We start from the raw sequence: 10,532 nt of genomic DNA, 5'->3' as shown, positions 1-10,532 counted from the left end.
TGAGGGCTCTGTCCTTGTGACCCAATCACCTCCTATTAAGCCCCATCTTCAACACTGTTGCATTGGGAGTCAAATTTCCAATGTAAACTTTTGGGGGATGCATTCAAACCACAGCATTTCTGATTCTTCCAGGCCTGGATCTCACATGATGTTGCTGTTCTCCTGGTTACCACCCCCATCCCTTCGCCCATCTTATCCTAGTTTGCTTTCTGTACCTGGGGGGAAGGGGAGGAGGATGCACTATTTTTAGGTAGAAGCTGCTGACTATGACCCAGCACCCCTACAGTTATTGATTTGTCTTCTAATGCATCTCGAGAAGTGCAGTGGGTACCGTTTTTGTTAGTCATCCTGAGGCCATGAACTGGGTCTCCTCATGGCTGGCTTGGCTCCTTCAGACTATTATAAATATCCATAGGCCTTGCCTCCCTGCTTTCCTCTGCTTGGTTTCCTTATGTTTCCATCCCTACTTTGGCCTTCCTACACTCGGATCCTTCCACCTCAGTTCTTTCTTGTTCTTAGTTCCTCACATAGCCTCTTGCTGGGAGAGAGACAATGTAAGGACATATCTAAGATAATTTCCAGTCTTACTCCATATAAGGTGATGGTATCTAGTGAGTGACAGTTGGTGTCGGTGTGTGACTCAGTGCCTTCTTGTTACTCATCCCTCCATACGAGGCGGTTAGAGTGGAGAGAAGTGGGCAGTGAACAGACTCGGCCCAGCTTAAGGTAAAAGAAACTTCCCTCAACGTCTACCTGCACATGGTGGCTGGTGGCGTAGGGGTGACATTGTGGCCCAGATCCTTTGCCAGCATACTTAGAATTTCCCTACCAGTCTTCAGTTCTAGAAAAGATTCTCACCTGATTTTTGACTTCCAGTCTATGCTTCTGTATTCACTAAGGTGGCAGCATTTCCTCCTTGTTCTTTAAACTGCTGTACTCTTGACACAGGAATTCTGCCTGCTTCCTCAGACTCCCAACAACCCCCAGACAGGAGTTACCAGTAGAAGGAGAGGATTGACTTGTGAACTTTTAGTCCTGGAGCATATCATGAAGGGAATTGAGTGAAAACCTGAAGGATGGAATTATATCACAGTCCCTCTTTTCCCTGTGATGGAAAGGCTTTAGTGAAAATCAGGCAGCAACACTTGGACAGTGAAAAGAGACTCTGAAAGGTGAGGTGACAGGAGGTGGCATAATGGTCATTGTTAACATTTGTGCAAGGTTGCTTGTAGGTTAGGCGTTCTAATCATGTGTATTAAGTCACAAAATCCTCACAACAATCCTCTAAAGTAGTTTATTATCTTTACTTTGTAAACAAGGAAACATATCCAAATAGGTTAAATAATTTTCCCCATAAGCACAAAGTTAGCAAGTTAGGGATTCCAATCCAAGTACTCTCGCTTCAGAACCCTTGATCTTAACCTTACCTGCCTCTCAGCACCACCGTGGAAGACAAGGCCTTGGAGTCAGTGAAGAAGTGTCACTTTTCCTATCCCTGTACCCATAACTCTCAGTAGACTCAGAATTTTTCCACTGCCATGTCTTTGCTTATCTTGAGTGACAGTGTTTGTGGGTGAACCTTGAAGGTGCTCTTTTTCTGCTACAAGGGCCCTGGGAGATAGCATGGACATGTGCATTGAGAAGCCAGCCTCAGACCTTATTTTGAAGCAGCTTGAGGCCAGACCTACTGTAGGCTCAGCATCTTGCTAGAAGGCATGGGAGTGATCTATCCTGCCAGCTATTTCTCTTCCTTTCCTCCTTCTGCTGATCAAAGTCCTGTCCTTTAAGACCCTGAAGCTTTCCTAGGTGGAGTTAATCTCTCTTTTCAGTATTCTTTGTCCTCTTGTGGGTCATCTTACTCTACTTTTATTTAGTAAATAAAATAATTTCAATAATAATTATTTTATTGAAAACTCCATTACTCGATGGTTACAGCCTGATGAGGCCAGACTTAGATGTCTTTCTCATGATTGCTTTGCCTTGCACATATTAAATGTCTATAGAATTGAATGAATGCTCTCTGTGTTAAAGTCAGCACCAGGCTTTCCAAAGGCTGCCCCTTCTAGGCTGCTTTTCCCAGCAGCCTCATCCATTCCTTCCTCATTCCACCAGGAGAGAAGATGCAGCTTTACTCTTTCTGATGTTACCATGGTAGCCTGTGATACTTTCTTTCTAAAGTGCTGCTTGCCATCCACCAGAGACTGATGTTTCCATGGCAACCAGGTGAAGGCAATAGTCACGAGCTGGATGCAGGAAAGGAATTCCGGTCTGAGAAGCTGCATATCTGAATCTTCTAGCTTCAGACATCCTTTCGCCTCTCTAACTTTTGCACTTTATATCCAGGACTGGTTTGCTCTCTCGTGTGCCCTTGGTTGAGAGAGCTCTGTGAAAGTGAGGTGAAGCAGACCAACCAACTTAGATCATGTGGGAAGGTGGGTGCAAGGAAAGAGCTGATCAAAGATCACTTCAAAAAGTTGGATGAAGTCTATTAGTTGTTCAGATGATCTGCTCTCAAGAGCCCTTAAGGAGTTGGCTGGAGTTTCTGGAGAGCCATTAAGCAGTTATTTTTGAGAGCAATGGGTAGATGGATGAGGTGCCTGAAGACTGGAAAGGAGCCAGTCAGTGCCAGATTGTAGAAAGGAGAAACAATGACCTTGGAAATCGGAGACCTGTCAAACTTGCCAATGTTCGAGAAAGGATGAGAGTTTCAGTCAGCTTTCAGGCATCAGGAAGCCTACTTGCTTAGAATCAGTGGTGCTAAGAATTCGCCTCCTCAACTCCTGAGCATAAGCAAGCTAGGGGACTTCCACCCTGTAGCCGAGTGTCACACTCTGGAACCACACAGCATGGTTCAGATCCCTCTTCCCTCACAAACTAGCTGAATAAGCTTGGGTAAGTTACTTCACTTCTGTCACACTTCATCTGTAAAAAGGAAATGATAACACCTATCTTATAGGGATGTTGTGAGAATTCATTGAGAAAGGTTTAGAACTTGGCTTATTACTGTCCTCAGTATTTTCACTCCTCTGGATGCCTACTCACTCGATTTTCTAGCTGACTTCATTATCCCCAACTTCAGAGCTCAAGGTTTATGGGGAAAAGCAAGGGCGGTGCAATGGTGAAAATAAATCTTCATTTTTAAATAAATAAATTGTTCCTGCGCTAAAACCCCAAGCTTACAAGGTCTTGGGTCACACATAACTTGCCTAGTTTTCAGGAAAGCAAATCCCACAGCCCAATCTCTTTATGCTTGAGGCTCTGTCCACATAGTTAGATTTTAACCAGATGGTTTCGAAAAATCAAAATTAGCCCCCCTCCCAGGTGACTTCAAGGTACGTAACACCATTAGCTTTGTCTGGCAGAGGAAAAATACCAGGGCACTCTGTTTTGTTTTGTTTTGAGACAGGGTCTGACTCTGTTGCCCATGCTGGAGTACAGTGGTGCCATCACAGCTCACTGCAGTCTCAACCTCCTGAGCTCAAATGATCCTTTTGATTAGCTGGAACTACAGGTATGTGCCACTATGCCCAGCTAAGTTTTGTATTTTTTGTAGAGATGGGGTCTTACTATGTTGCCCAGCTGGTCTTGAACTCCTGGGCTCAAGTGATCCTCCCTCCTTGGCCTCCCAAAGTGCTAGGATTATAGGTGTGAGCCACCACAACTGCCTGAGAGCACCCTCTGTTACCACCCTTTCCTTAGCATCTCAGCCTCCCCCAAGCACCTGTCTTTGTTGGTCTCCAGAGCCTAGCCCTACACTGGCATTTTCCTTTCTGAATAAGTATTTATTTATTTATTTATTTTTATTTTTTCTTTGAGATGGACTTTCGCTCTTGTTGCCCAGGCTGGAGTGCAATGGTGGGATCTCGGCTCACCGCAACCTCTGCTTCCTGGGTTCAAGTGATTCTCCTGCCTCAGACTCCTGAGTAGCTGGGATTACAGGCACGCGCCACCACGCCCAGCTAATTTTGTATTTTTAGTGGAGACAGGGTTTCTCCATGTTGGTTAGGCTGGTCTCGAACTCCTGACCTCAGGTGATCCGCCTGCCTTGGCCTCCCAAAGTGCTGGGATTACAGTCCTGAGCCACTGCACTGGGCCTTATTTATTTATTTATTTTTAATTAATTAATTTATTTTTTTTGAGACGGAGTCTCGCTTTGTTGCCCAGGCTGGAGTGCAGTGGCGCGATCTCAGGTCACTGCAAGCTCTGCCTCCCAGGTTCACGCCATTCTCCTGCCTCAGCCTCCCAAGTAGCTGGGACTACAGGCACCTGCCACTATGCCCGGCTAATTTTTTGTATTTTTTAGTAGAGATGGGGTTTCACTGTGTTAGCCAGGATGGTTTCGATCTCCTGACCTTGTGATCCATTCGCCTCGGCCTCCCAGAGTGCTGGGATTACAGGCGTGAGCCACTGTGCCCGGCTGGGCCTTATTTATGTATTTTTCTGAGACAGAGTCTCACGCTATCACCCAGGCTGGAGTGCAGTGGCATGATCTCTGCTCACTTCAACCGCTGCCTCCTGGGTTCAAGTGATTCTCCCGCCTCAGCCTCCCGAGTAGCTGGAATTACAGGCACCCACCACCATGCCTGGCTAATTTTTGTAATTTTTTTTAGTAGAAATAGGGTTTCACCATGTTGGCCAGGCTGGTCTCATATTCTTGACCTCAAGTGATCCACCCACCTTGGCCTCCCAAAGTGCTGGGATTATAGGCGTGAGCCACTTGCCCAACCTGAGTAAGTATTTTAAATCAGCACAGGTCCTCTGCTTAAAGTCAAGTTATAATTTGAACACAAAAATGGAAAATCATGCAGTAAAATACTATCGCAGAGCTTCAATTGCCAATCTTTCCCCCAACCTTCCATCAAACAACAAAACCCAATAAAGTGTTACCTGTGAGTCCTATGGGAGGCATGTTGGACTTTGTAGACCATAACTTAAATTTTTATCTCCAAATGGTGCTGTGCTTTGAGAGTTTAGCAAGCTGCTTTGATGCCTAAATATGGAGCCAGGACATAGGTTGCAAAAGGCGTTACTACTTCCACTGCTTCTCTGTATAATGCTTGAGAAATTACAAATATCTTTGCTCTTTTATTTAGTCCTCATGACTTCGCTACAAGGTAGGTATTCTTCATTTTAGAGTTGGGATAGCATAGCTGAGTTCAGCAAACCAGACAGGTTAAGAGTGACTTCATCCACAGACCCCCATCCAGGAAACAGCCTGAGCACTAACTGAAAAGCATTCAAGGGCTTACTGAATTTGCATTCACATCTGGAGTTTTCAAGGCCACTAAGCTGTGGAAACTTGACATCAGTATTCAAATAGATGAAAAGGGACCTTGAGCATATCCATCAGGGAGTCACCAAGATGATAAAGGCCTGAGAAGCAGTATGCTCTTGTCTGGCATTTGTGTCCTTTGACGACTGCACCATCCACCCAAATTTTGCTGCCTTCTTTATAGGAAGGGCCTTTTCCTCATGTGGTGGGCTGCCCACTGTTTCTCCTCTGTGCATTTGCTCATGTAGTTTGACCACAAGGAATGCTTTTCCTTCTTTCTCTCAACTATCTATAGCCTACATATCCTTTAAGGCCCAGTTTCTAAAATATGTCTTCCAAATTTACTGTTTTTTCCATTCAGAATTCCTGGAGCACATGAGGTAGCCCCCAGTTAGATAGAATGTGGTATTGTTTGCTGCTGTTTTCCCTGTTTTGTGCTGTGTCACCTCATCCATCTCCCCAGCTTAATTGTAAGCTATTTGAGGGGCAGAGATTGTGTCTTATTTGTATTTGTTTTCCCCATTGGGCCCAGCACAGTGATTGGCATATTGCAGATGTTTAGTACTTGAGAGAAACAAAATGTCTTCTAGCATTTGTGGATGAAAGAGTAAAATGTCCAGGAAAATTTACTTAGATTGATGTGGATTGAAACTATATTAGATTAATAAAAAGATGTGTGTGTGTGAACTTCCTGGGAGTGAGGGTTTAACCCAGAGGACTTCCACGTATGACCCTGGCAGTCTTTCAGAAGAGAAGAGCCCCTGTTCCAGTCTCTCTAGAGGACTCAGATGCAGCACGGCCTAAAAGCTCATCTGTAGGCAGAGGCCCAGAGTGGAGAGATTTCCAGATGCAGGACTCCCCGTTCCTCTGACCCTCAGGGGAGAGCACACAAAGTCTATGCTCTGGGCCAATGAGGGGGTCTTGTGGGCAAAGGGGAGTGGGAGTCGTAGGGGCTGGGCAGGGGCTGGTAAGGGAACATGGACTCCAAGACAAAATTGCAGTGGTTAAGAGATGCATGAGGACAGAAAGGACCTTACCTGGCATGGCAGCTCAGGTCCCGGTGCCCTCTGCTGACCTCTCACCCCAGCCAAGATCAATGGCTCTACTTTGCCTTGAGAGAGAAAGAGAGAATGGCCTGGCTCTCAGAGAAGGCCTCACCTCTCCCAAGTCTGGCGGGAGCCTGGCTTCAGCTTCCGTCTGTTCTGAGCTATTCCCTGTAGGCGTCTGGAGGGAACACACAGATGGGTCGGGCTGATGGGACTGGTTGAGTTGGGGGAGGGAGGCTCGTGGTGTGTGGCTCCCCTCGTGGGGGAGGTCTTGCCATCATGGTCTTCCATACACGAAAGACATGTTTTAAGCTTCTGCCACATAAAAGGCACTGGCCCTTTCTTGTTCCTCACCCTCTTCTCTGGCCACATCTGACCATTGGTGATACTCTCCTAGAAACCCCTCCTCTGGCAGCAGTCACAACAGGCTCAATCCTAGTTCTCCCACTACCTCTTTGGCAGCTGCTTCCCCACCTTCTCCATCTATATATCCCCAGGATCTCCTTGTTCCCTCTTCTTTCTCTGGACCCGTGAGGCTTTGTTTTAAATTATTTTGTTTCTTTCTTTTTTTTTTGTTTTTTTGAGACGCAGTCTCACTCTGTTGCCAGGCTGGAATGCAGTGGCGTGATCTCGGCTCACTGCAACCTCTGCCGCCCATGTTCAAGCGATTCTCCTGCCTCAGCTACTCCCGAATAGCTGGGATTACAGGTGCCCACCCCTGCGCCTAATTTTTGTAGTTTTTAGTAGAGATGGGGTTTCACTATCTTGGCCAGGCTGGTCTTGAACTCCTGACCTCATGATCCACCGGCCTTGGCCTCCCAAAGTGCTGGGATTACAGGTGTGAACCACCGTGCCCAGACTATTTTGTTTCATTTTTGAAGTGGTACTAAATGACACAGTTAAAAGTTCCAAAGGTAGGCCAGGCGCGGTGGCTCACGCCTGTAATCCCAGCACTTTGGGAGGCTGAGGTGGGTGGATCATGAGGTGAGGAGTTCAAGACTAGCCTGGCCAAGATGGTGAAACCGCCGTCTCTACTAAAAATACAAAAATTAGCTGGGCGTGGTGGTGGGCACCTGTAATCCCAGCTACTCGGGAGACTGAGGCAGGAGAATCGCTTGAACCCAGGAGGTGGAGTTTGCAGTGAGCTGAGATTGTGCCACTGCACTTCAGCCTGGGCGACAGAGCAAGACTCTGTCTCAAAAAAAAAAAAAAAAGTTCCAAAGGTAGAAAAAGGGGATACAGGCTGGACGCGGTGGCTCAGGCCTGTAATCTCAGCACTTTGGGAGGCTGAGGCAGGCGGATCACCTGAGGTTGAGAGTTTGAGACCAGCCTGACCAACATGGAGAAAGCCCATCTCTACCAAAAATACAAAATTAGCTGGGTGTGGTGGCACATGCCTGTAATCCCAGCTACTCAGGAGGCTGAGGCAGGAGAATCTCTTGAACCCAGGAGGCGGAGGTTACAGTGAGATTGCACCATTGCACTCCAGCCTGGGCAACAAGAGTGAAACTCCATCTCAAGAAAGAAAAGAAAAAGGGCATACAAAATGAAAAGTCAGCTTCCCATCCTGGTCTTCTCACCCAGTTCCCCTTCCCAGAAGCAGCCAGTACCATCTTTTTTTTTTTTTTTTTTTTGACAGAATCTCACTCTGTTGCCCAGGCTGGAGTACAGTGGCACGATCTCGGCTCAAAGCAACCTCCACCTCCTAGGTTCAAACAATTCTCCTGCCTCAGCCTCCCAAGTAGCTGGGATTACAGGCATGTGCCACCATGGCCAGCTAATTTTTGTATTTTTAGTAGAGATGGGGTTTCATCATGTTGGCCAGGCTGGTCTCAAACTCCTGACCTCAGGTGATCTATCCACCTCGGCCTCTCAAAGTGCTGGGATTACAGGCATGAGCCATCCTGTGCCTGGCCTGTAACAAACCCTTTTGTGAATCTGATGAAATTCATGAACCCTATTCTCAGACACATGTATGACTACACAAATACATCAGATTGTATGTACCATTTCACAAGACGCAGACTCCATCAGTAGTCTGGGGTAAGGATCCCAGCCTGTACTGCACCTTCTCCCTTGGTATAATTATGGATCCCCTTGCAAAATGAAAATGCAGGGCTCCTTGTTCGAAGAATTTTAAGAACATAACAGCAGAACATTAAACTAAGCTTAGGGCCCTATGTGACTACACAGGTCACTTTTTCCCCTTGCTCTTCTACTACTATCTTTATGGTAATTATTCTCAAATCTGTTTCTCTTGTCCCAACTTGTTCTGAATTTCAGATTCAGCTCCAGAGGGCTGCTGAAACTCTATATAGACGTTCTTCTAGCATCTCAAATTCAGTGTCTCCAAAATGGAGCTCCTTACTCTCACTACCTCCTCTGCCCCCTTACTCCAAGTTCTGCACCATCCTCTCACCACCTACAACTTTTTCCTCTCTTTATACTCATCCACTAAGTTGCCAAGTCCCATTAATTCTGACGCTCAAACCCATGCCTCCTTCCTTTCCCACTGCCACCCCCCTCAGGATGGTCTTTCATTATCCTCTGTATGTATCACTGTTACTAGTCCCTAAACTCAGCTCCTCAGGACTTGCCTCTGCAGCTCCAATCCATACACACCTCTCCCAGCCTCCTCTTCCCAAAAGACCATCCTAATTATGACTTCCACATTCAGATACCTGCAGTGACTCTCCCTGCCTACAGAGTTGGACACAAACTCTTTTTCCTGGCATTTAAGCTCCTTTACAGTGGAACTCCAAACCTTCTTTTCCATGCTCATCTCTTACCCCTCCTCTTCATGTCCCTGAGGTTTCAACCCAACTGTACAGCCATCTGGTCCCTTAATAGGCGCAGTGTGTTTTCCTGCGTTTTAAAATTTGAGCTGCCTCTGTTCATGGTCTTCAGAATTTAGAACTTGCTTACTCCACTACAGCCATGTAATTTCTCTGGAACTTTCACCACAGCCACTGCACATGGCCCTGCCCATTGTGTCCCCGCATCTTGACTGCTGTCCCCTCTTTCTCTTCCTCCCATCCTTATTGGAAAGGGAGCCTCAGATGCAAAGCTGGATAAAATCACCATTAAGTATCAAGCAGAGCCGGGCGCGGTGGCTCACGCCTATAATCCCAGCACTTTGGAAGGCCGAGGCGGGTGGATCACCTGAGGTCAGCAGTTCAAGACCAGCCTGGTCAACATGGTGAAACTCCATCTCTACTAAATATACAAAAAATTAGCTGGGCGTGGTGGTGGTTGCCTGTAATCCCAGCTATTCGGGAGGCTGAGGCAGAAGAATCACTTGAACCCGGGGGGTGGAGGTTGCAGTGAGTGGAGATCGCGCCATTGCACTCCAGCCTGGGCAACAAGAGCAAGACTCCGTCTCAAAAAAAAGTATCAAGCAGACATGGAATCCCAACTCTGCTGCTTACTGGGTAACCTCAGGCAAGTTACTTACACTCTGTTTCTTCTACTGTTAAACAGGTAGTAACAGCTTATATAGTTTTTTTTTTCTTGTTTGTTTTTTGAGATAGAGTCTCGCTCTGTTGCCTAGGCTGGAGTGCAATGGCGCGATCTCCACTCACTGCAACGTCCACCTCTTGGGTTCAAGCAATTCTCCTGCCTCAGCCTCCCAAGTAGCTGGGATTATAGGCACACACCACCATGCCCAGCTAATTTTTTTGTATTTTTAGTAGGGACAGGGTTTCACCATGTTGGGCTGGCTGGCCTTGAATTCCTGACCTCAGGTGATCCTCCTGCCTCGGCCTCCCAAAGTGCTGGGATTACAGGTGTGAGCCACTGCTCCTGGCCTTTTTTTTTTTTTTTTGAGATGGAGTCTCACTCTGTCGCCCAGGCTGGAGTGCAGTGGCACGTTCTCAGCTCACTGCAACCTCTGCCTTCTGGGTTCAAGGTATTCTCCTGCCTCAGCCTCCCTGTAGCTGGGATTACAGGCGCCTGCCACCACGACCAGCTAATTTTTGTACTTTTTAGTAGAGATGGAGTTTCACCGTATTGGCCAGCTTGGTCTCGAACTCCTGACCTTGTGATCCACCCGCCTCGGCCTCCCAAAGTGCTGGGATTACAGGTGTGAGCCACCGTGCCTGGCCCTTTTTTTTTTTTTTTTTAAAGAGACAAGTTCTCATTCTATCACCCAGGCTGGAATGCAGTGATTGCAGCTCACTTTAGCCTTGAACTCCTGGGCTCAAGTAATCCTTCCA

This window comes from Pongo pygmaeus, chromosome 15, assembly GCF_028885625.2.
Source record: "Pongo pygmaeus isolate AG05252 chromosome 15, NHGRI_mPonPyg2-v2.0_pri, whole genome shotgun sequence".
Taxonomy (NCBI): Eukaryota; Metazoa; Chordata; class Mammalia; order Primates; family Hominidae; genus Pongo; species Pongo pygmaeus.
This window is presented reverse-complemented; position numbering follows the sequence as displayed.